This window comes from Labrus mixtus, chromosome 12, assembly GCF_963584025.1.
Source record: "Labrus mixtus chromosome 12, fLabMix1.1, whole genome shotgun sequence".
Classification (NCBI taxonomy): domain Eukaryota; kingdom Metazoa; phylum Chordata; class Actinopteri; order Labriformes; family Labridae; genus Labrus; species Labrus mixtus.
Window position 1 is genome coordinate 22,752,490 of NC_083623.1, and position 27,465 is coordinate 22,779,954.

At 40.9% G+C, this 27,465-nt stretch overlaps 1 protein-coding gene across 3 annotated transcripts in view; it reads left to right on the forward strand.

Moving 5' to 3' along the window:
* Positions 1 to 27,465, forward strand: part of disp1 (dispatched homolog 1 (Drosophila)) — a 61,177-nt gene that overhangs the window by 2,723 nt on the left and 30,989 nt on the right. For all 3 annotated transcript variants that reach the window (XM_061052613.1, XM_061052612.1, XM_061052617.1), the window contains exon 3: positions 18,533 to 18,608. The gene's annotated coding sequence lies outside the window, so the exon portion shown is untranslated. The remainder of the gene's footprint in view (positions 1 to 18,532; positions 18,609 to 27,465) is intronic.

Genomic DNA, 27,465 nt, shown 5'->3' on the forward strand with positions numbered 1-27,465 from the left:
CCATTATCATTACAGATCTTTGTGAATGATCTCCAGCGGTTGAAGGAGCGCGTGTATTTCATGAATCTTTTCCTGCAAGACACTTTTATGACGGCATAATTAGCTTTCCGCATCACGGAAAACTACCTGGATTGTTTGACAAACAGTGCTTGCAGAATGGGTACCTAAATTCTTGTTTAAAAACATCTTTGTAGAATGTAAAATTGAGAGTCTCCTCAGAGCAGAAATCAATTAATGTTCTTTAATTTAAAAAGAAAGAACAAACGAGAATGGAACCCAGGCTGGTCTACTGATTTCTAGAATCTGCTTCTTGTGAGTGTGTGGCATATTGTAAACAATTACTCTTGATTGAATTCTCATAGCTCCGTCTCATACTTGTCTCCTTTCCTTCTCAACTGTCATTGTCTCTGCAGCATTTTATATCTATCGTTCCTCTCCCTAACCCTTTTCCACCCGCTCAGCCCTCATGAACAGCTGGCCCAAGCAGCTGGCTTTAACAGCTGCGTTCCTTGTCATTTTTGGACTAACTTAATCTGGGCAAGTTTTTATATAGCATTGTTTTTTTTCTCTTCTTTTTCTAAACCAGTCTTTGTGTCACCATAGTCATAAACTGAAAAGTAAATCATGAGTTTACATGGCAAATATGATCCCCATCTGTCCTAGTGGTCTTGGTTGGATGGCTTCCATCAGTAAGTCCAGGGTTTCCCAAAGGTTCTTCTTCTTGTGGCGATGGCCTGGTCCCACCTGGTGAGGGTAGGGTGGGCGGGGGGGTTTCACAATCAGGGAACACATTTTTCTTAACTTTATTTAACAAATTAAAAAAAGAAAGAAAGGTATTTTTGTTTTATTTTGGTTGGTTTGAACCGTGAAAACTTTAGTTGAAAATTATACCTCAATGTATTTTAGACACTTTAATGTTGCAGTAGATATGATTAGTGGGGATCATAGGGTTAAATAAATGATGCTCCTGCGTTACAGAGGCCTAGTTGGGCAGCCCTAGTCAAAAAAGTCTGGATTCGCCCCTCCTTGTTAAACTAACATGCGAGCACGTTACATTACTTTGGCCAGCGGTAGGACAGGGGGGGGGGGGGCATCAACAGGGAGACAGGGGCTTAACTTTCCCCTGCAGGTAAAAGTCAGACAACTTCTCAAGGATTATAATCTCTCCTTCATCTATCTTATCCACAATGACTAACGCTGCTTCTGCTGAGAGTCACTGTCTGAATTGATGTAAAAACATTTCCTATTGAGACAAATCTTAAAAAACTGAGAAAAAGTGGAAAATAGTGCTGAAAGGTCCAGACTGCTCTGATCGTCCCTAAGAAGCACAAACAAACTGTTTCTGTTGAGACCAGAACGCAGAGTGCAACGCTCTCTCTCTCTCTCTCTCTCTATTTAAAGTTAATGTAGTTCGCCCATTAACGAGCTCTTTCTCTCCCTCCTTTATAAATATACAGTAAACTAATATGTTTTCTTTGTTGTTATGAAGCTAAATGTCTGATGAAGGCACTAGCTGAGAAGGTTGTGCACTATAACAGAAGATTGACTGTTTTGATTGGCTGCTCCTCATAGTGGCCTGTGGCAAGATACTGAATGGTTTAGTGGATGAAGATTGGATTAAACCTGGCAAGTCTCTACTTTCAGTGTATCAATGTGTGTGTGAGTGGCATGCTCTTTAGAAAGCTTTGAGTGGTCAAGAACTAGAAAATTGCCTTATAAGGTCAATCCATTTATCTTTCATCTCAATTGCCTCAAAATAAATCAGATGTTTTTATCTGTGCTTTTGTAGCCTGGTTGGAATTGTTTTTGGTCTGTCTGCTGATAATTTGCTGTATTTTTTTCTGAATATAAGCCTTTGCAGTTACCGGTAATGGAGGGGAAATTCAGCAAACTATGACGCTAGATGAGTCTGAGAACCATCCAGAAAGGTTAGAAGAAGAGGAAGTACATGTTTTTACCTGTCTGAAAAGCTTAACTTGTTCACAGTCCCAAGTCATGTAACAACAGCAGCAGCCCTGGCAGTCTTTTTAATTTCCTGCTTTATCTTGTATAAGATAAGGAAGCCTATGTCTACACAGACATAGAGGGGTGACAGTTGGACAGATGCTGTATGTAGATTAGGCGCTATTTTAGATTCTAAAATAATATGAAGACAAACTATCGTCAGATTTCAAACCCTTCTGTAACATCCACTATAAACTGGAGTCATAGCTGAGTGACTGAGCCATAGAACGGCCAAAGATATGAGTGACCTTGGGTCAGTTGTTGGTTTTGTTATTTATCTAGCATTACTGTTAGCCGGCTCCTGCACTTTATCTCCTCATGGAGGCACGGGGATAATCAGGAAGGGAAGACGGTTGCCACTGGAGGCATGACTGAACATTTTCTATTAATAACTCAAATTGTTGCTCTGCAGTTCTTTGATGTTGAGCTGAAAGATGGGGGCCCTGGTGGATCTTGTGGACCCCAATGGAACCAGTATGCCTAATCACTGGCTGTAAAACTGCTTACTAAACTAGTAGTACGTGCTGATTTAGACAAAACGCTGTATGCAGTATGCAGTATGCAGTATGCAGTATGCGAACAAATATGAGATCTGCAGTATGCAGTGCAAAATACCAGGATATTGCACTGATTCAGGAAAAATTCACAGTATGCATCAGACCAGTTTCCCTCGCGTACTGTTTTTCACAATTTAAAGCTCCCAATCTGTGTTTTCTGCCCAAAAAAAAATCCAAATTTTTTTAAACTGTTTGACATATCAACAGATCTAATCCCTCTTGAAGTTGTCCTGAATGAGGCACATGGAACATTTCTGTTACCTTCAAAAATCTAATTTGAGCAATAAACTGTTAAATTAATTATTGTTGTTGCGCCTCTAAAATGAAACACACACACACACAACAAACAATTACTTTGGTGACATCTTTGGCTTTGAGTAAATGTCTCAACAACTGTTTAATTATTTTCATTTTGCACAGGTCTTTATGTTATACAGAGGGGTGATGTAGGGGTTTAGCTCAAAATGAGTACAGCTTCACAGAACTGGTAGCATGTTGAGTCTAGTCTGGTTTATGTATTACCTATTTATTGTCTGAGATTTTTGTGCATCCTCAATGATGATCTCTTAGACATGATGTGTTAAAGGCTACCCTTGTATAAAGATGCATAGAAAGCTTAACTAAATGCTACAAACTCCATCCTTCAACTAAGATTACACTTGATTAAACCCTCGATAAAAAGATCGATGATAGATTGATTTTCATGATTGTTGTTGAAACTTAAGTCTTGGGTGTGTCTCCGGCATGTGGAAGATCCCAACAGGCAAACTTGAGCCTTAGCAGACAGAGGCATGGCTCCTATCATGGCATCTCGCAGCCCATTCATCACATCAACTCCTGTCTCAGGGTCTTTATGGACCTCGTAATTGAAAGCAGGCCGCCTGATAGGCCCTTTTCCTTTTGGTTCCCTAGCTTTAGATTAAAGAAATCAATAGCGTCTGGTGCTCCTTTAAAGGCATATGTGAAATATCACTGGCTCTGGCCACTGACTGCACTCTGCTTTCAGCTATTGACCCGAACAGAGCCCTGTGTGGGAAGAAGTGCTCTGAGAAAAGAGCTCTGGATCTCTGTCTTCTGCATCACACAGGCCCGGAGCCTTGCCATATCACAGCCTGCACCACAGCTGTCACTGTTTGTATATTTGATATACTGACGGATGCAGAAAAGAAACAGGTGTTGCGTATTAGTGCCACTATTTTATTTCACCCTCCCTCTGAAAAGAAAGTGCACCGTGGTCAATAGAGTTGTCAGAGTGTATCATTGTAATATATGGCTCTGTGACTTTTAAACTGAGCTTTGTTACAAAGCATTTCCTTCACAGTCCTCGTTCACCGAAAGGAAGAGGCACAGAGAGGGAAAATGAATGAATGTGGTTAAGGTGGACTGACCCCAACACAGATCAGAAACATGGGAATGTCTTTGAACATCGACCTATTTCCGTCCTGCTGTCTCTTCTTGGTAAGATCTTTCGATCTGTAGTGAGTTTGTAGGAATATCAACCACAGATGGAAACCCTGCAATATACCCTTTCAGCATTTATGACCAATATTTAGAAGGAAGTGGATATTATTCAACAACTACTGAGACTGTTTTGGTCTACACAACCAATCTCCAGGTTGTTTGTTGTTGCAGCAGTAAAACCTTATAGTTGTTTAAACTCATCTGTCCATATCAGCTTACATTTTGGACTTCTTAACTTTATGTCTTCATTAGTTTGTAATTTCTGGCTCGCATTTCATGGTTGAATTCTGAATAGACAAGTTTGTAAATCGGAGCCAGGCCTCAGCTTGCAGAACACCGTTTAGCCGCCTTCACCTCATCAGTCTTGGTTTGTACGTGAGTCAGAGGGTGAAGATGAAGGCCAATGGTTGCTTCACTGCATCTTCCCTTGGTTGTTTAGCTCTTCAGACAAATCCTCCCAGACAGGCCCTGGTTCCCCCCACAGAGAGCAGCCTCATTAGGATTTGTTGCACAAACTGGAGAATGTTGACTGGCTGAGGGAGCAACAAGGCCTTCCCTCCGTACAGACACATGTTCCTTGTTGGGGCCTGACCCTGCAGCTACGGGGCCTTGTCCTGTCATATTTGGCTCATATGCCTCTCAGCTAGGGGTTCATTTTGCTATGCAAAAAGGACCTTACGGTTTTAATAAATGGACAGCCTGTTGAGGCAACAGAGGGGTGACGTTGCTATCACAAGGTATGGAGTTTAGCGAGTCTCTCAGCCTGCACTGTGACTCTCATGGTGCACAATCATTCACTGCATCCAAGCTCAGAGAGAGAACTGTGTTAAAGTGTGAAGTGCACAGTGTGTATCTTATACATTAGCAGTCATACAGTAATCAGTTGTAATGCTAGATGGGGTAATATTCTTCTGATCGTGTTTATAAGTGGTTCATAGTATGATAAAAGCCTCTACATGGTTGCATAAACTCCCATTCTGTAAAATGATGCATGAACACGTCACTGTTTTTGAAGTTACAGGTTAATTTGTATGAGAGCTTTTCTAGCATGAGTGCAGAATCATTTCTATAACATCTTTTTAAGGGTCAAAGGCAAACATATAAGTCATGTCATGAAGTGTCATTGTAAGACGGAGGTAAAGCTACCCAATTACTGAAACAACAATGTGCTCTATGGGGGCGTTTCATTTATCTCTCAACCATCTGGGCTTGATGTAATCTCACTGTTAGTCATGTTTGGCCCTTACGTTCTGATTAAAAGAGGGTGGATAGTTGATGAATTGGCAGATTGTAGTCATTGTGGATAGTGCTGAGCAACCTTGTTACCTTAACCTTTTGATTTGCAAAGTTACAGGAAAAAAAAACATTAAAAGCAGACAGTTGCCATCAACATTGTTGGAAAGATTCTGTTATAGTGCACAAGATATGTGTAGTCATGTATAAAGAGAGAGAACGGGAACAGCATCTCTGCCAGCTCTGTTCCTTTTTCCAAGTCTTTCTCTCGCTCTCTTTGACTCCCACACTACCTTCCTGTTTCTCACACTACAGAGCGGACATAGTAAAGGTGCTCTGAAGTCAGCCCATTAGTGTTGAATGGTTGAAAGGACTTGCTCCCTTAAGAACCAGTGAGAGCCAGTGTTGAGCAATGCTGGACATATGGAATATGTAACTCAACACTGAGTCTCGGGGGCTCCCAAAACTTGCCTCTGATTTCCAGCAGACTCTGTTTCATCACTCAACACAGTTGATCATTTTCCCTCAGAAAAAAAGATCAAGTTAAAGGCAGATTATTTTTTTAAACAAATCTAATTTAGTGTTTTTTTTTTATTTGTTTTTTTTTTATTACGTTATTGAAGAAAAAACATTATTTCCTGGTACATTTTGTTTTACAGCTGACATCACACAGAAAACAGGGGGCAAAGTAGACCTGAGAAAAAAGAAACTGCTCAGGCTCAAGAGTGAGGTACATGCAATGAAAGAGAGAAGAAACATTGTGCAGGGTATTTTACAGGTTGGAAATAAGCACCCATCCTCCACCAACCACGGGTGCTTTTTTTAGCAGTTGGGGCTGAATTTGTTCAAACTACCGACCATGTTGATGGGTAAATAAATAAAGCAAAATGATTGAGTGATTTATGACAACAAACAATGTAAATTTAATCCGGGTCTCATGCTTGTTCTGCATTGAAAGTATGAGCAGAGCCAGACGGCCCTATTGCTCACTTGCCCACAGGGCTCCGCCTCCTCCTCGTGTCAGAGCGAGTGTACAATAATAGGCTATCTTCTGTTATGGCCTAGCTCGGTGTAGCTTGAGCTGAGCGCAGCACAGATTTTCATCTCCAATACAACAGGTCTACCTGTTCAAGGTGTTTTTAAACTGATGTCTCGCTTGTGTTGTGGCTGTGGCGGTGACTCGAGGTCAAAGGAGCATCTGTAAATACTTTTATTAACTGCAGCGTTATCGAGAATCAACGCTAATTGTAGCTCTGCTAAAGCTTGTTTATTAAATTATAAATTATTTATTTTATTTCCGACAAGTTCTTCACAAAAAAAGTAGCTGGGTTAAATGTCAATAGCGTGCATTTATTGTGAAACAGCTATATCAGCAAATGGGTTATTTTCAGCTGTAGCAACTTAACACTACTAGGACGTCTGAAATACAACTGCATAGGGGTGAGAAAAAATCGAGTTATGTAAAGATCGAGATTCTTATCCTCTGAGATTTTCAATAGATTCATAACGTCCAAAAATCAAAAAAAAAAAATAATTGGATAATCAGACACTCCCTGCTAAGTGATAAGGCTCGCTCTTTTACTCAGTAGAATGACTGGAGTAGATCCTGAAGTATGTACTTATTCCAAAATAGACTTTGAATCCATGGATTGATGAATCCAGAATCATTTTGAATTGTGAGACACCCAAAGATTCCCAGCCCTACAACTGTAGGAGAGAAACAAAACTTTAAGCCTCACAGATTCAGAGACAACGTCCTGAGAACTGAACAAAGTGACGTAAAAACATCTTCTTAAGTCCTGCACCTTTGGGTCGCTGGTGGCGCATGTATGGAGGCTGTAGTCCTCCAAGCGGGCGGCCCAGGCTTGAATCCGACCCGTGGCTCCTTTCCCACATGTCATTCCCCGCTCTCTCTCTCTCCCTGATTTCGGACTCTATCCACTGTCCTATCTCTCCAATAAAGGCATAAAAAAGCCCAAATAATTAATAATAATAAAAAAAAAAATCTAAGTCTTGCACCTTTCAACTCTGACCAAAAAACCTACCCTGTTAGAGGGCACACCTTGTTTTTAGGAGTGGACACATGCAGCTGTGCCTCACACTGTGCACCATTACCTCTCTCTAAGCTGATGGACAGAACGAGTCCAAATTCCCCTCATACTTTACAGTGAAATGCACCACGCTGCTTAACCATCACTGACAAGCTCCTGGCTGGTCCATTCTGCTCACTTTGTAGATCCAGTTGACCTCATGGCCAGACACCAAGTCATTAAACTCATGCAGGTGAAGGGGAACAACAGTGCGTGTGACTAATCTGTTTATCATCCTTTGTAACAGTCAGTCAGGTAGTTAAACTCCTGCAGGTGACGGAAAAACCGAGTTTATGTGACAAATCTGTATCTTGTTTAACCGTCCATATTGGCAAATACTGAAGGAAAGAATTGTCTGTAAACCAGGAATTTTAAAGATCAGATGTTCCCATGTGCCCTTTTAACTTATTGGTTGCAGAAGCACGGTGACTAGTGTTTTGGAAACTGCAGAGCGGATTTTTTCTTGTGTGTGACATTTATGGTTTTTGCTCAAAGTGTCTTTGTTCTGAAAATGTCACTCCCAGACTGACCTTTCTCTACGAAACCTTTGTCATTACTTATGTTCTCACAATGACTGCATTATTCGACACAATCCTTTGCTTTCAGTCCCTTGGTTTAGTTTTCAGACACAGTTGAGACCAATAATACCTGAAAGTGTAGAGAGGCAAGAGGCAGCTTGGATGGAAAACTGGACCCATAGAGAACTGGCTTATCCAAACCAGTACAAAGCTTTACGCTTTCCTCTGCTAGTGTCTTTAAGCATGTACAGGTTTAATAGCATTTATTCAAAGTTTCTTCCAGATGGAGCTCACTGACTGCCATTTAACTACCCCATAGACTGATTGGTTTTAGAATCTATAAGTATGCATCACATTGTGTTTGTTGATCATAGATTTGGTGTTTAAATCTGTTAAAGTAATTTATTTACAGTTATTGAAAGGGAATAAAGTAACAAATTTAAAGTTTTCCTTATGTTCAAGTGGGGAGAGTTGTATAAAGCATTTCCAAACGAGGGTTTTGATTAAATGTATAAATCAGTAAAAAATGCAAGTAGCAAAAATATAAAAATGCATGACTTTGTCTTGCAATAGTTTATGTTGCAATATTTCCATTTCACTGAATCAGCGGGAGCAACTTGGATGTTAAGCGTCTTGCCCAAGAACACATCGGACATGTGGCTGGGCATCAAACCCCCAACCTTACTGTTGAGTGACAACTGACTCTACCACTGAGCCACAGCCACTCCATAATAATCCCCAACTACATTTTCTATTTGGCTACACTTAGTCCCTGTGCTGTTTCAAAGTATTAGCTCAAAGCTCACTCTTCCTGCATGGCAGAATAGGATGAACGAAGTGGAGCAGAATTTTATGTCAAACCACTTCTAGACTTCCACCAGTGATAACCTCATCAGTCATCACATTTTAAAATGCAGGACTCTAACTTTTAAAAGAGTCAATCTTCTCTTGTATTCATACTTTTACTGAAATATTAGATTTGAGTATCTCTTGTACCACTGGCACGTTTTCCCCTGAAGATTTGATGAGCACATGGTGTTGCATGATAATTATACTTCTTAACTTGGTTGGTAAGAACTTCATGGAAACCAAATGTACATGATGCACAATATGAGTAAACCATTATTTATCTTTATTAAGTTTTGAGATTGAATTGTTTGATTGCTATTGCATCCTCAGAGCATGCTGTGGCTTCATCATTATATACGGTTGTTTCAAGACAAATTTAGCACAAATGTAGTCCTCCGTCTGAAAAGCCTATCCCGCTCTCTGTGTCTTTAAGTTCTTCCTCTGCTAGATTCTCCTGAAAGTCGTCCAGGAGTCTGAAACCTTAATTCAATAAGAGGTAAATTGGAAAAATGTGCATAAGTAAGGCTTATTTTAGGCTTGCTGGCCAGACTTACATTTTAAGAGTGCATCTCATACCCCCCCCTTTTTTTAACTTTGACGCCCTCTTCCCTCTGCATGCTGTAAATAATCCCAGGGCTCCATCTGCTTTCTTTCCATAAAAACAATTAAAAGACAGTTCATTAGAGTGACACAGACCAGAGAGGCTTTAACAGGGTGAAGATAGGGAGGGAGAAGGAGAGCAGTCTTGGACCTGGCCCAATGCCTCTGACCCTGGAGGGCCTGTTGTTTCAGTCACACTAATGTGGTAGACTGACTGTACAGATGGAATGATAAAGAAATGGAGGAGAGCTTCAGCAGAGGGTCAGCCTATTACATTTCTCTTGTTTCACGTGATGACCGTTTTGTAACTTGAGCCAATTTTGTGCCAAACCGTGCAATGTAGCAAGCTTTCCCTTCCACACGGTCTACCTCCTCTTTCCTTGTTTCCTCTGCTTTCTCTTTTGTCTTTGACCTCCTTTTTATCTGTCGATTCTTGTCATCCTTTCCCCTTTTACTCAAAAATGAACTGGATAAACAGTCTTTGTTCTACAGAATTGGAGCGGTGGTTGAGTGATTTATTATTTCAGTCGGTTAAAAATGAGTTCATGATCAAGATATTTTCTTTCTGAGCCAGCCTTACTGGTAGATTCAAGTAAACTAAAAGCTATGTTAACCTCTTATGAGTTTGAAACACCTGGATACAAACAATCACACAGGGCAAACAGACACAGACACACAAATACACATGTGAGTGTTATTGAACTTTGTCTGGTTCACATCTCTCATGAAGAGTCTCATGTAGCAGGAGATGGAGTTGATTTAAAGGAGCAGTACTGTAAAATATTTGATGGACACAAAGAGCTTAGTTGCTGACTGTCAACCTGTCTGGTCACAGGTTAAGGTTTGGGCTTGCTGAGAGAGTTCATGCGAAGTTACCTGCCTGATTTCTTAGTTTTGTTATTTCTACTAACGGCCCTCGCTGGGCTGCTGGCAACTCCTCAATCACAAGTGCATGGTCGATGGTCTGGCTACATCATTGTGTTGGCAAAATGTATGGAGCTGCTCTTTGTGATTACTCACTTAGACCTTCACGTGCGTGTGTGTGTGCAGAATATCAGCGTTTTTTTTTTTTTTTTTTAACTTTGAGAAGTCATGGAGCTCTTTGAAACCTGAAATACGGACTCTACAACTTCTCAAAGAAAATTGTATTTTATTGTCAAAGGAAGTGCATTTCTACTTGACTTTACCTGTTGAACAGAGACCATTTTACCTCTCTTTTTGTTGCCATTCTTTTAGTAAAGTTAAGTATTGTTACAACCTCACAATTCAATTCGATTTCAATGATTTGGGTCACAACGATTCGATATCAATTCCATTTGATATTGATATTCTTCGATATTGATTTAACAATATGCATAGATGACAGAAATACCCAGATAGCTAATCACAGTGCCTTCTGATATTTGTTAAATAATAAAGAATGCATAATTTCTATTGTTTTAGAACAAACTGACTCTATTTATTTTATCGTTGCATTATTCTTTAAAAAACAAAGAATAAAACATTAAAGTACAGTATGCAAAAGTACGGCGGCACCCACAGTGCCCCCACTGGAGTGAGACGTCAATACAACGGAAATAATCGATATCAGGATTTCCCTGAATCGATATTGAATTGGGGAAAAAGTAATAACCATGCATTGATGAATGGATATTTTTAACCAGACCTAGTTTTTAGTGTCTTGTTTTCTGATTGCCGGCTTGTGGTCATTAAGCCTGGACTTGGAATCTGTCTCTGCTCTTTCTCTCAGACAGTAGAGAGATAATCTGCTGAGTCATCATCTTTTTAATGCCAGATAACATTCTTCTTCACTGAGCACTATCGCTCTTCTTACCAAAGTTTCAAATAAGTATCTTTACTTTACCTGATGTTGTGCATTAGTTTGAGTGGTGTTTGGAGATCAGTGTTGTTGGGAGGTGGATCAAAGTTTGGAGGTTGAAGTGGAAAACACAGAGGGAAATGTTTTGTGGAGATCTCGGTCCCCGCAGCAGTTAGCTTGGTTTAAATGTCAGAATCAGAGAAAAAAGGGTTATGGGTTTGAAAAAGATTCTAGCAGTTTTGTTATTAATTTAGCATATGTTGTATAATCTTTCTGACACATCACATGTAGAAATGTTGTTGCTTTCTTACAAGTCAGAAAGTGCAGTTGGGTCAGGTGGACTACGTCAGCTGTCAACTCAAACTCTGCTAGGTCAGACCTGAGCTGTTCCATCCCTTATGTTACCATAGGCAACACAGGTGCATAGACATCTGAAGACTCTAGTCAGGCCTGCCGCTATATTCGCGGACTTATATGTGATAAGAGGAGTTTTGTTTGTCTGGGGTCAGTCCCATTGTCATATATTGACTAACTGTGGCTCGACTTAGTGTTGAAACCCAAACATGTTATGGATCAGCAGATTTTTTAGTGACATGGCTTTGAGTGTGATTTACAACTCACAGCCTCTCTCCAATCATTGAGGGAACTTTTTGTGGATGTTGTCCAATATGTAGAGCTCTGGAAACACTACAAATAAATAGGTGGGGGTTTTATCTTTGGACCAAAAGCAGAAGCAACCAACAGTTTTCAAATTCACTGTGTGGAAACGCAGGCTTGGCTCCTGTAATGACATCTGTGTCTTGTTAGGCATTCTGTCTTTCCAGAATCCTAATCCATAATGGACCTACTATGAGTTCAACTTTACTCAAACCTTAATAACACAAAGTTATCTTTGCTGGTACTTATTTATTCTTCAAATCATTTCCTGTTATTGAAAAGCTGTGCTGTCAGACTCTCTTTATTTTCATCACACCTCCTTCCATTCTCTCTAGTTAAAGAAACAGAAATAGCTTTGTTTTTCTAAAAATCACTTTGGCTTAAATCAAACTGTCAAAGCTTGGAGGTCACAACAACTTCCCCTTTGGGGTTTGATTTAAGTGGCACTTAGGCCTGCTACTGTAGCAAATCACAAGGATTTATAGAGTGCATCACCAAGAGGCCAGAGAAACAAGGAATGTTTGCCGGCACCCTGCTGCAGGTGTTAAAAACCTCTTTCTTTGGTCCCCTCTTTCTTTCCTCTTGTCCATTATAGCGGCTGATGGAAGGCAGCTGGAAGACCTCGCTTGTTCTCTACTTTTTGCCTCAAAAGGGGGTTCTGTTGGTGGAACATACTGCTCGCTGTGCCCTCCTCCAAACGCGAGTCACCTCCTAGTCCGGAAAGTCCTCCACGTAAAGCTTTCATAATTACATTGATCTTGAAGGGGCCTTTTTACGACCTGCTGACGCATTCAATCACATTTCAGTATGGCCCTTTCTGAGAGCTCCTCTGTTTTGCATATTCCAAGATCACATCCAACGTGCATGTTTGCTAGTAATTGGGAGTTTTCACATGCCCCTGTATGAGAGGGATAAAGGGTGGACGATGGAGGGAAGTGAGGGAGGACACAAACGAGGGGGGAGGACATGTTATAGATGGACTGAGAGGGGGTGGTTGCACAATTGAGAGAGGGAGAGGGACTGTCAGAAACACCAGAGGCATGTATTACAAGATCCAGATGTTGTAACCCCACAACACAAACCCAACCTAAAAAAACTCATGTCTATTGTACATAACCTGAGAGATGGATTACATTACATGGAAGGCATTACAGCTCTCTTGGATAGCACTTATGTTCACACCATTGTCCACAGTGCCTCTCTGTTTTGTTTTCCAGGCTAAATACAGGAAGTCATTATTAGGCTCTGCCTTATCCGAGGAAACATATCTGCTCCCCCTCCCCCTACTCTCTTTGAATTTCCACCAAGTCATGTCGTTGGTCTCGTTTGAATGAATGCAACAGCGGGCCAGTGCTAATGAGCTTGCTGTGATCTAAGAGCAATGTCATCTACAGGCATTCAATCTGGTCTGTTCCATATGCTAAACACTCAACCTGCAGAGAGGAAGGAATTACAGCAGACATTTTTCATGCGAGAGCCTTAAAGAGGGATTATTTGAGGAATTCACTTTTTCACTCTTCTTTTTCTATCTAATCCCCCCCCCCACCCCCATTATCTTCCCCATCTTCATGTTCACCAAGTAACTTCTAGGATGAGAGGTCAGCATTGTGTTCCTGCAAGATGACCTTTGGTCATGAGAAGGCAGGCTAGAGCGTGACCTGGAAGCGCTTTGTCCGCATATCCTGGGAACACAAACAGTGACGGTGCTAAGGCACACAGGAACAGCTGCAAGGCAGCCGTCTTGTGTGCTCTGGCCTGCTTTGTCACCTTTTTGTCATTTCTCTGGAGAAGGAAAAAAATAGGAATGAAGGACGAATCTCCTCAACTGATCATCTAAGACACTGAATTACCTTCCTCACCTTTAAGATCCTACATTAACTCGGAGAAAAAGTATCTCTTATACCTTTACAGAGCAATTCATTCCATCTACTAAATGTAGAATATAATGTTCACCTGCATCTTTTTTTTGGTTAAAAAGAAATAAAAAAGTTGGTCACAAAAAAAACAAGTCAAAAAGAAATCCAATCAAATTGAATAAATTCACACCATGAATTGACTGCATGTTTTATATTGGGGCAGCTGTGGCTCAGTGATAGAGTCGGTCGTCTCCTAACTGGATGGTTAGGGGTTCCCCAGCTCCTGCAGTGTTTATGTTTTTATTTAATGTTATACTTTTGTACATTGAGAGCACAAATTCATTGTGTGTGTAAGCATACATGGCCAATAAAGTCTGAACATTGATTCAGGTCTTTTATATACAGATATACTTGATTACAATAGACTAAGAAGGCAAACCTATCAACAGCGTCTTTTAAAGTGACAAAAACCACAAGATGCCACTCGTTCCCGACTCAAGGCTGCTCAGAACCGATTAGTAGCGTGAGTGGTTTAAAGATCCAACCTTAAGGTCCACGATCTGTTCTGAAATCTTCGTGGATGCCCCGATTTATTGTGTACAAGTTTGATATCTAGAATAATCTTGATGATTACCTGATGAAAGGGTCTGGCAGAAGTCGTGTGTGACTATAATAACCCAGAGAGACAAGTGGACAGTAATGACGACCAGCGGCAGGACACAAGCCGCACAGGTGCGCCGGTTAACTGTAATGCTTATGACAGTTAGAATCTGACCTCCAGCTCTCACTGAAGAATATACAATCCATGTTGTCCATATCTCCCTAGACACTTCTTCACCCAAAACGTGTTTGTTTTGTTGTTTTTTCCTCTCTGCACAGAGCATTATAATCACAAATGGAACGTCCGGCTCCCTGAGGTGAGGTGGTGCGTTCCTCAGTCGGGCACGATAATCTTAATGAAATCCTGTAGTCTGTGATGTGCCAAGATTTTCACATTTTGTAGTGTGAGCATGTTTCAGATTATGGAAGAGAATATCTGTTAGGATTCTCATTATGTGTGTGATACTACCTGAATTCAAAATCGGGAAGGATTTTAAAACTTCTGCAGTGTGAGCCAGGCTTAGGAATCAATCACTGCAATGGCTGCCACATAATAAAATAAAAAAATGAAACATTGTTGACCATTCCTAATGTACAGTATGCACACTTTCTGCAGAGGCAATGAAGCAGCTGGAGCAGGACATGACGAGGTGCAAACTGGGTTTTGATTAAATGTGACAAGTTGGTGGGCTCAAGAGATACTGACTTTTTTTTTTTCAATTTACTCACTCCATATGGAAAAGGGGGTTGCAGACTGTGGCAGTCATCATGCTGTTTAAAGTAGCATCACAGTCAGGTGCACTGCAGCGATTTTGCACACACTATGCAGAAAAAATAAATCTTATGGATTTACTGTACATGCAGTGATTTTTGCAGTTTCTACAATGTGGCTTAGATTCACAACCACACCACCTGTGTTGCCAACGCCCATCTTCAAATGTTTTAAGGCATGTGTCGGTGGTTTTCAAGAAGACGCACGCATTCTCCCTTCACGTTTGTTCCTATAGATCCCAACCTCTGGGTTTCATTTGGCGTACTATACCCACCTTTTCATGTAATTTTGTGCATACCCATTATCACACATTGTGATAAATGAGAAGCCATCTGTGGGGAAATGCTGTTTCTACCAACTCGCTCCTGTCTGTATTTGGTTAAATGTTTTTAGTAGGACTTGGGGGGAATGATGAGGTGACAGGAGTGTATGTGGGTGGAAGCACACTTGCCTGTGCATGTGGGTATTCATCTGGCTTTTTTCTCCTAAGACTCTGGTCAAAGTATTTCAAAGGTCTGCATAGGTAAGTTCAGTCAGGCGACTTTTACAGTTTGTAAGGGGATTAAAACTGTGAGCTGACTTGATTCTGAAGTTCATTCATCCCTTTTGACCCTGACTACCTCATCCTGGGATCTCTTTGTTAAGTGCACATTACCATAGCGTCTTTTGGGTTTGCTTTTTCCTTTGTCAACTTCATTCAAATGTCACTGCTTCATCTTTTAAGATCACGATTTCTTATGTAGATATCCCTATGTCAGTGATACCAGCCCATTTTTTCCACTAACCCTTTTAAAAACTGACTGGTCCCCAACAAACTCCATGGTGACTCTCAAAATCAATTTGCATATCCAGCATTACATCAAACAGCTGAAAAAAGACACAAGTTGTAGACGTGAGCGGGTAGATGCTTCTTGGCTGCCATCCAAAAAGTAAAAAAGATTGCTTATCTTATCTTGCTTTCAATGGATTTTGGAGTACTTGGAATAATGGGCACCAGTCAAATTACCTAAAACAACACGTAGCATTTAGCTAGCATGTGAAGTCATGTGATATTGACCCAGCAGTGGAAACATATCAGGGAGGACGAGGGAGAGAGGGAGTCAAAGGAACAGTGTCACAATAACCTTTGGCAGTGATCCCCTTTTCAAAAAGCAAAGTTTTCTCAAGGCTGCGTGAGTATGAGCTGATCCCATTGCATAGAGTATGCTCTTGCTATTCATGCCTTTTCATTTTCTACTTGAAAGGGGCGCAGTTATGAAGCTCCTTTGATCCCTTAGAATTGGGAGAGACTACCATTCGTGCAGATTGAGATTGTAAGCCTTTTTGAATCCTAAAGGCATACAAAAGTTCTATCGATGTTTTTTATATAATATAGAAGGGCTCTCAGCACTGGTTCATCGTGATTAATTAAGATATGAAATGAATGCATATGTTTTTAAATTGCATGCTATTTCATCCCTTAAGGCGCACCTTTGATAAGCGCATGCAGCATCTCCTTGTAGTTAGTGATGGAAAAGAACAACACTTTTGCAGCTTTAAATGTCTCATTTCAGTGTAAACATTTATTTTAGGCAGCTTAGTTTACGAGTCAAAAGTAATATCCATCTTATGACATCAAACATTTCACTATTTTAAGTGTTTCTTTTAGCTGTTTTCATTACCTTTTTGATCCGTACCATTGTTTTTGCTACTTTTAAGGATTCAATGTTATTGATTTAATGGGTGTATTTAAGGTTATTTCTTTTACAGCCAGTGAACCCCTCAACATAGAAACCCCTCTGAATAACCCTCCTGCAGGACACTTGCATACCTGGAGCAAGAGACCCAGAAATAAACCAGGCTTTAGTGCTCGCTTGTCTGTCTAGAGATGTCTCTCCCTCGGAGGAAATGAGTCTACGATACACAGGCATTGCTCAAATTCCTCTACTTGTGTCATCGCTGCTAAAGCAAATAGTGGCTTAGGGGAAAGGATTCTGCCACTGAATCAACAGATTGTTTGTGTCTTAACAAGCTCAAAGGGAACATTTTCAGAATTGTGGAAAGGTAGGAATTTGGGAGCAGTTCCCTTTAGCCTAAGCCTATTATTGTGAAACCAATGACTTGAGTTTTTAATTAGCCCCCTTTCCTAGAATAGTGCTACTTTGAAAGCTTAGTGTCTCTGCCTTTACACTTAAAGTTTTGAAGGGAGTTTGGTTTTGTTAGAGAGAGTCCTGGATTTTTGCAGCACTGCCAGCACACATGCTTTATCTGGACTGTGTATAGGAATTGTCCCACAGATGGTATTTTGCTTACTTATTGGGGTCAATCTGTGTGTTTCTGGCACTAAATAAGCATGGAGGCTTGGACCAACAACGGCAAATCTGTCTGAAGTTTAGAGATTGCACGCTGGATTTAAATATTTCAACCCAAGGACTTCTGGGGATGGCATGTGGGAGGAGACAGGAGGGAGAAAAAGCTCTTCAAAGGCCAAAAGTGAATCAAACTTACGGACATTTGGCAAAGAAATATAATAAAAGTAAATTGAGACAAAAATAAAATCTTGATTGGACATCATGAGATATCCAATGAATGAAAAATCTGAACAATCCGGTTGTCTGTGCGTAGAATATTTTTGTCCTTCCAGTTTGGATTACTTGGTGTCTACCCTTACAATGTTTCAGACAAGAGGCCCGGGTGATACTTTGGCCCATGGAGTTTGGTGAAGTAGGCCCTCTGACCTGAGGTCATTACTCTAAATTGGCTAAAAGTCCCCCCTCTCCTCATCTGTCCGTATTTCAACTCCCTCTGTGGCTACCACTCTCTTCATCTTCTCCCTATCCCCGCACACCTTGGTAATTGGTGATGTGGACCATATGTGGTGTTTGAATGGGCTTCTGTTCTGTAGAGCCATTAGACATACTCAAGGACATATCTTAACTTTATAATAGACTACCTGTACCTTCCTGGAATTGCATCAAGGTCTTTAGTTTATAGTCTCTCAGTTCTTATCCAACCGTCTTCACCTCACGCATCAAATCAGCACCGTTAGCATCTCCTGCATGTGCAAAATACTGCTCACTAATACTTTGTGATGCGAGGGTTGTTCTGTCACTGTGTGTCATTTTCTTTAGTGACCACCTCAGACCTTATTAACAAACTGGGGGGAGCTGGTGGTCGTGTGACCTTTCAGCAGCAGGGTCAGTGTGTTTAAATAGAAGGGAAGAGGAAAAAGACATGTTTAGAACTTGTGTGTTTTTTTTGGCTGGGTTTTGTTGTTGGGTGTTTTGTAAGCATACATTGAATCCTCTAAAGGCTCTTGGTTTCTTGGAATTTAGCGACAGTGCTGTAAAAGAGGCTCTGCTGTCATAATGCCTTTATACCTTCATATTGATTCCCCAACAGTGTAGCATCGGTGTCCCCGTTATTTCCCAAGTTGTATCATTCACCCTAACACTTGTCAGGCCCTTAGTCATGGCAATTGTAATGATTCTCAAATAACCAGATGACTAATTATATAATAATTCTGTCTTTTCACAGATTTGACATGTTTCTGTGAGGATTTTGAGTCTGAATGCACGAGTAGATGCAGGCATGGTCCATTGTCATCCTACAGGTAAGATTCCTTTCTTTGTATTCTAATGTCATCAGTGACCCTTCATCCCAAGCAAGCTAATTTAAAAAAAAAAAAGAAAAACACGCAAGAGACCTAGCAACCAAGCACCAAAGCAACCATTTCTTGTCCTTTCCCTTTCCCCCCCGTGCCTAGTCTGGCGAGTCCAGACAAGCCTTGTGTAAAAGGTGAGAATGTTTGTTCTTCACCTCGCTACAACTGGGTCAGTGAGCAAGGTAAAGGTGTTTACCTTCAGCTCACAGCTTATAGTGCCCGAGCTTTAAAGATCCAATTAAACTTTAGAGTAACATACGTCTCTCAACCAGTATTAATGGTGTGATACATTTTGAAGTTTGGACTTTGTTTCTCAAACACACACACACATACACAAAGACACACACACACACACACACACACACACACACACACACACACACACACACACACACACTTCTCTCTCTCTTAATCCGTCTTCCTGGTTCTCTCTGCCTTGACCTGCTGAAAGGCTGTCAGGCCCGTGTCAGTCAGCCAAATCTTTTCTGTTCAAACCGTAGACTGCATCAACAGATGGACAGCTGCTTTGCTGCTAAACTCTGGAGACGTGGCAGGTGTATGATAACCTACTCAGAGACATAGAAATGTCTGATTTGTTGTGGTTTACTCTTGCAGAATGAAACAAGTCTGCCTCTAACCGGTCATTGATCCTCCCTCTCTGTGCATCTCTAGCAGCTGTGTCGACTGCTTCGTGCATGGGAACCCTTGATTACTAGCCTGACTGTACATGCGTTCTGAGTCTGGCAGTCCGCTCATTGTGCCCCCCCCCCCCCCCCCCGACACACACTCCTCAGCACCATCGGCTTAACTTTGATCGTGGAAAGTTCTAAATGACTGCTCTTACAGCATCCAAGGCCTCAGGTGATCCACCAGGCTTTATTAGCCTAATAAGTGGTTTGAGGATGTTTCTCTTTTCTACAGTGCGTCTATCTGAAGACGCCTCAGGCAGCCATTTCATTGTCATTCATTAAACGTCATGTCTGCAGACTATTGCTGCATGCTTTTTGCTTCATTAAAAACTTCAGCTGCAAAGGCTGGGGATGATGTGTTCATTAAATTTTATGATTTGTTGATTTTAATAATCACTTGTGTTTCTTGATGTGAAGGAGGTGTTAGGAAAACATCACTCCTTGATATAACAAGACACAGGTGTCTGTAAATGACATCACTACGTCAGCTGGGTTATATGTTTCTCTACAGCCAAAATATAATCAAACATGAAATACTCCCACAGCTTGATTTATGACTTGCTCAAAGTAATGCAACCCTTAATATTAAGAAAACTGTCATTGTTGTAACATTTGGGAGTTTTTACTTAGTATCTAAGTCAGCAGAACATTTAAACTCTCGTTTTCCAAATGTTTTTACTCGTTACATGGATTCTGTGCACATTATAAGGTAAGTATTAGATGATCAGAGTGGACTATGGTCCATAGAAGGCAGTACAAGTTTAGGGCTGCATGTATCGATTATTTTGCAATCTCGTGTCGATAATTCTGGCGATTAATCGGGTCATCAGATAAGAAATGTTGCATTGTCAGCCTTTCTTTCATTAAATCACTTGCTTTATTTAAAAGCAATAGTAATATACAAAAGAGAATTTGAATCAATTCAGGTTTGTTGGTCTGAGTGATTTTTCAATGAAAGGAATCTGCGTGCCTGTTCAGATCTGAGACCAACCAATCTTACCAATCTTACTATGAGGCTGCACTGTGCAGTGGTTAGTGCTGTCGCCTCACAGCGAGGAGGTTCCTTGTTAAAATCAGGAGCCTTTCTGTGTGGAGTTTGCATGTTCTCCTTGTGCATGCGTGAGTTATCTCCAGGTACTCTGGCTTCCTCTCACAGTCCAAAGACATGCTCGTTAGGTTAACTGTGACTCTCAATTCCCCGTAGGTGTGAATGGGAGTGTGGCTGGTTGTCTCTATATGTCAGCCCTGTGAAATGGGAAAAAGCGGTATAGAAAATGGATGGAATTTTATCAAATGTAAGGGGGGGATGAGCTTCTGTTGCTCCAAGAAGTCAATGGACTCCAAATAGAAGAAACAGGACACAGATAGATCCTACAACCAGAAACCAGGAGAGGCCAGTATAGATAAAAGGCCCTGATCAAACCAATATAAAGCCAACCATGTGAATCTCCAAGTCCAAGGGACTGGTCAGATCTGGTATGAACATCTGTCCTGGCTGATCAGATTACAAGTAGACAGCTCAAAGCACAGCTGTTCACACCTGGCTATATCATGCGTCTCAAAATGTGTGGGTGTTTTAACTGCTTGTCTCCTCTCATTAACACCTTTCATTCTGTTTGCACTGCTTTAACTATGATAAACTACCGGGTGATAGCATCTTTAAGTCTCCTCCGACTCTTTCCTCTTCAGTACGGTGTCGTCCATTTAAAGAAATGAAAGGCTGTCTTCCCCAACGAGTACGGACTGTACTACCTTTCCGTGCACACTCGGCTCTAATGCATAAACCATGCCTTCACATGTTGGAATTACATAAATATTTTCAGGAGACACAGAAGAGTAAAATGAGTCATGTATAGCCCTATTCAGACTGCCCTTTCAAGCCGCGATATAGGGACTCTGATGAGCTGCTCGTGGGTCACATCTCCCAATTAAGTCATTGACAGCATTTGGAGACGTAGTTAATGTTTTTTAAGTGGTCAGTGCTCAGAATTACAGGACAGATCGTGTCGTATATGGAGTGGGGGATGGAGCATTTCGTAAAGTAGAGTACGAATATATCGTTGCTTTGACATAGACGATGGGAAATTGGATGCAAGCAGTGTTTAGCTCTGCATCAGATAACAATACATGAAATCATGTTGGATAGGTGTTGGGATGCAGCCTGGAGGGATGTTTATTCATAGTAACACCAGTCTCTCTTTCCTTTTGGTCTACTTTGTCTGGTGTTGTGGATTCTTGTTGCTCCATTGTCCTGTGGGTTCCGCTGGTGGTCTGTCATGTAAACAGCTCCACTCTCCCTTTCAGACGCACCTTTTATCCCTGTGTCTCTTCTTCTTCTTGTCTGTCAATCTCTCCATTTTTACCCCGTCCTCTGTCTCACACACACACACACACACACACACACACACACATCCAAGCTCTAACCATTACAGGCACTGGATTTGTCCCAGTGCAGGGCCAGTAGTGTATTGGGGTTTTTAGGTGCCAGTGGGGAAGGAAGGACCCTGCTGGCTTTGTCAGTGTCTCTGACCCCTCTGTCACAATGGGTCCCTCTTCCCTCCCACTCATTTCCCTGCCAAGCTGGGAAGAGTAAATATTTATCAGCCCCCACAACAATGGCCAGCTCAAAGGAGAAAGAGACTTTGACCAGAGCTCATGCGAGGCCTGTAGTCAGACTGGTGTCAGTCGGCCTCTAAAGATGGGTTGCGGGAAGATTAAAATGGAGCCTCTGTATTGTGGAGATTTACATTCCTGAAGTAAGTGGGTATATTGCATCACCAGAACTTCCCTGTGCTCTGAAAGAAAAGGTTTGGTAATAAACTGTAACATTTAGAAAAATAAAGACTTCTTATCTATATCCTCACTGTTATGACACATTTGTATTCTGTTTGTTGTTCAAATGCCTTAAGAGCTTGTGACATTCCCATTCTCAGTTGTTCTTGGCATTGTGAAGCTCACTGTCTCCTGCTATCGGTTGACTCACTCATAACCGAACTGTTCGTGTGCTGAAGGTTTAGCCACAGAAAGCTATACACTCCGTGGCACATCCTCTCCGTTAACAGACCGCATATTTGGCCACAGCCTAACCAGCAGCGAGACGACGTGCGTTAATAATTGGGAACCCATTAAAAAATAAATTCTTGTAACTGGACATCTGCACCGAGCATTGCTCCAAATTTGTCAGTGAAGCAGCGGTGTGCGCTGTTTCCATTCTACAGTCATGTGACACACAGACTCTGCAGCAGTCGGTTCACTCTGTGCTCTGATGAAGAGCTGCACAGAGTAACATCCAGAAGACTTTCTTGTAGATTAGTCTTAAAAAATGAGATCCTGGCGAGTTTTTATTTTGTATCAAGCAATGACAAAAAAGGAGCCTGAATTTTAGCGGTTTATTTGCCTCACTAAAACCTGGGATGTAACTATTGCACATGTGCACATCGCAACTGTGATGTTCAAACAGTATATCTAATCGATCGGCCTGAACTGATTTGTGCTCTTGAGATGGAGTGTGTGTGTGTGTGTGTGTGTGTAACACTGGCTGAAAGAAAAAATACATGATATGCTACTAATAAACTAACATTAGCTCATTGTCGCAGGATTTGCAGGTTCTGTTTAAATTGTTCACTTTTAAGCAATAAGATCATTACGGTCAAATATCTGCACCCCTTACTAACTCCTGAGGTTACTTTATGTTTTGAGTTTTATTTGTACATGGTAAAAAAGCAGCACCATTTCATCCTTTACTGATATAACTCCTATTTACTCTCAATACAATCAGAATCCAAACTCTAAATCTAAGATCTGATTCAGAGACGATTCATTCAAATATAGAACAATTCAATCCCAATTTTTGTAATTTTATGGAACAGAGAAAAAACTATAGACTGTGTCAGGTCGAAACAATATCCTTGTGATTATTACTTTTCCAAGAGACAAGAGGATTGGCCCCACTGAACAAACCAGTGTGTTTACTACATGAAGTCTTTATCACACACTCATGCCTAGGTGACTCATGACTCATGACTTTGACAGGTAGTTTGAGGGGAGAGGGGGATAAATGATGTTACTTACACAGAAATCTGAACTCATCTGTACATCTCACTTTGTAGGCTTTAGAAAGCCTTACACTTGAAACAATGTATTTAACTACTCCAAAAGGCAAAAAGTAAAAGGAGTTAAATAAAAAATGAAATAGAAAAAGATAATTGTAACAGAGCTCTGTGTAATCATAATTAACCATTGACATTCAGATTAAACAATGCATTATTCAACATCCCTAGTTTAAATATGATAATGAAACAAAGCCCTTTTTTTTTCTCCTCTCATATTGTCTCTGTGATTGTCATTATTGACTTGCACATGACGTTCAGGCATTGGTTTTGAATCTCTCTTGCTCTGTCTTAGGCAAGTTTTAGCTGGATGAGGTGTGGAACATTCAGGTCTGCTTGGGCCTCTGCTTGTATTTGCATCTTTACACCAGCAGCGGGTGCAGCGGTTAATCTTGCTCAATCACAGCTCTTGTACGTTAAGAGCAGAGACCATGAGCATGTGTGACGTGTTCCTTATGAAGTATTGCACTGAGAACCCGAAGTTTCTCCACACCACTGATTGTACAGGCATGCTGAAGCAAAATAAAAATGGAGGATTGTCAAGAGGCCACCAAATTTATTGAACCTAAATTTCTGTTACACAGGAAGAAGTTTTCATTTTAACAGCATACTAAAAGATTGCACAATAAAAGTGCTTTATGCAAAGCCATATTTTGTTGCCTTTCTAAATTGCAATCGTAATCATTACAAGTTTCTATCCTGTGTGTCATGAGAAGATATTGGTTTTACCGTTCTGATGCCCATCACGGCCAAAGGAACACGCACTTCAAGCAGACACGCTGCAATCAGAATTACAATAGAAAGAAGACGTCATGCCTGAACATGTCTTTGGGCTGTTTATTGAGCAGCAATGTAGCAGCTGTAAGGAGATGAAACAGAAATACCTTGAATAAATTCAGCACAGAAAGTCATGCAGAACACAATTACGGAAACAGCTGCTAAAATGACTAAAGCAGAGTATATTACAAGCAGGTGCTTCCTCACATGTTCACTCTGAGGATAATTAGGTAGTTAAACATTCTTTATGGTCATGTACAGAAATGTTGGACAGGCTCAAATGATAAGTCATGTTGACTTGATGCTGGGGGGGGGCAGGAACTTTTATCAAGATCAGTCAAGCACAGTCAAAATACTGTGGTCACCAAGCAGGGCAAAATCCCTGCATAGACAACAAGCTCAGATTAGGCTGCACAACAGAGATATGTCCAATTGTCTTTGTGTTGGCCATCATCTGTTTAACATCATCTGCTTTACTTAAATTTTCTAAACAAGCTAGAATCTGACAAAAAATACCTGGAAAAACTGGAAAATATCACAAACACAGCAATCAAAACGAGAACAGCTTGTTGGCACACTGCATCTCCATATTTTGGTGTTAATTGGCCCAATAACATTAGCTTTGGTGGGTATCCAAAACAAGACGCTAAAATGTCAGATATGGGGTCAAATAGCAGGGGGTAAAGGGTTGGTGCCGGCCAGAAAACTGCGTGTTTATTAGCGGCTTAACTTGAACTCAGCTTGTTAAACCTCTCTTTCCTAGGCATAGCTGGAAGAATTCTGCTGTGTGCCACATCATGCATCAATAGATAACTGTAACTATAAATACAAAGGTGCACGTCGTTTAGTTTCCCATAAAGCAGAGTGTTGAACTGAGTCCAAAACTGAGCGTTTTGGTCTCTCTGCCATTGGCTGGTTAGACAAACAATTGGACCGGGTGATCAACCTCCTGCCTTGCTCATTGGACAGTCGTATACAAGTTACTCAGTTCTGCTAGTGACTGTTCCATAGCTGTTATCACTCTTATCTCCTGTTTCACTCATTATCTACTCCTCTTCCTCATTCAGTGGAACATGTTATTCATGTTGCTTATATGTGGTGATATTGCTAAGCTTAGTGATTTTGCTCTAATGTTCAAGGGTTGGGGTCCAAGGCTGTAGATTTGCACATATTAACTAAAATCATGCACCGACTGGACAGTTTATACAAAGGTCTTTTGGTAAGAACAAAGTTGTGAGGCCTATTCTCTTGAGATTTGTCAGTGAAAACCATTAAAATGGATGTGAATTTCTGGCAGCAATGTATCACTATTTTTGGTGGGGGTCGTGATAAAAGTAGGATGGGCTCCAAAGAAAAAGGTTGGGATGATTGATTAATCGCCAAAATGTCTCAAATTCTGGTTTGGTTTATTTACAAGCAAAACTATAAAATCATTGCTGGATCTGGCCGTTAAATGTCCGGTTACTTTATAAATAAAAAACGTTTTTGTTATGAACCATTAGTTTGACAAAAAGAAGCACTTTGAAGATGTTTGAGCTCAGGGAAAATTGTGTTCAACAAAGAATGTGTTGATTATCAGCAGACTCATGTAACTTTAAGAGCCTTCTGTTTGGTTAGCCAGTTTTGCTTTTGAAAACTCAAACATTTCAGTTGTTCTATAAAGCCAACCTAAGGTTTCGCTGTACTAGGTCAGCTACAGTCCAAAAGCTATACAGACATCATTGGTGTACCACGAGTACTCCCTTTGTTATTCCTTTTTGGGGAGGCTTATTGACCCAAAGCATGATGTAATTCCATAAGTCTGTCACTAATAATTTCCCCTTCATTTTAACAACTCTGAGATGAATACCAGGCCAAGACTGGGCCCCAGTCATTTTCAGGGTGTGGAGTTTTTTTCCCCCCTCGTCTGCTTTTATAGCAATTATACTATGTTTATAAATATTTATGGACACATACAGACGGCTAATAAAGTCAAAATGAAACTGGACAACTTTCCACTTATTTTCATTTTTGACGCATTAGCGTTCCTTTCTGCTGCCACGCTTCCTGGTGCTAAAAAGCATTGAACACCTTTTGTGATTCATAATAATAACAACAACATGTTTTTCACGTAAGATTGACAAGAAAAGTGCAAAAAGACCCCTGGTCCAAATAGTATGAATGTACGTACATGTCTGGTGCTAACAAACAAGTGTTTGGTCAGACAGATGTTGCTAAGGGGTGTCCTACAGGCTCACATGATTTTACTGGCCCGCACACTTTCACACAGCCTCGAGCACACTGTGCTAAACACACCTGTACACACAAAGGACACCTGTACACCCTTACTTCCCTTGTGGTACTGTATCAGTTTCCCATTTGATGTAGGGGTTGTTTTTGGTTGCCATGGCTCAATGCAGCGGAGGAATCAGATGTTGTGTGCAGAGGACAAGCTGGCAGGAAAAGTGGGGGGTGTCATCATTGTTGTTCAAGTAAGGTTTGTTTACCCTGAAAGATTATTTTAAACAGTAGGTTAAGGAATGATAAAGCAACAGCCCCTCCTTCAGTTTTCTTTAAATGTCTGTCTCTTTTGAAGACGAACACTTCCTGTGCTTCAGCTCCAGTTCATCGCCAACTCTGCATGTGTATGTGCAAGTGTGGGAGAGAGACAGGTTTCTTATATGGGATTATTTCTATGGGTCTATTTGTCAAAGTGAACATTTATCATTTAGCCCACTGGTGTCACACCTGCTGCTTTCCCACCATGTCTCTATTACGCTCTGCTGGTACTGGCTTTGACACCCAACACCTGACCCTTCACACAAAAACACACCCAGTCCAACAGGCACACAGAAAACCTACACATTCACACAAGCTCATTGTGACAGACCGAGACAGTTCCCTGTCCTACCCTTAAAGTCAAGATGACATCTCTGCAGTCTTTTAAGTTGTTTTCTCTTCAACCTCTTTTTTCTTTACCATGTTTTATCACAGGGTCTTTCAGACTACTGCCTCTCGACCCTAAATGATGGCGTGTTTGTGTCAATAAACATGAACCAGAATCATGAACTCAGACAGCATTCTTAAGCCCCGATTCCACCAAGCAGTCCGGTTTGGTTCAGTACAGTTCGGCTACTGTAAACCCTGAAATTGCTTGCGTTTCCACAGCCAACCGTACCCTTATTTGGTGTAAGCCAGGTGGAGATAGTTTTAATATATATCTCACTGGTAAATATTGAACATGTTTAATAT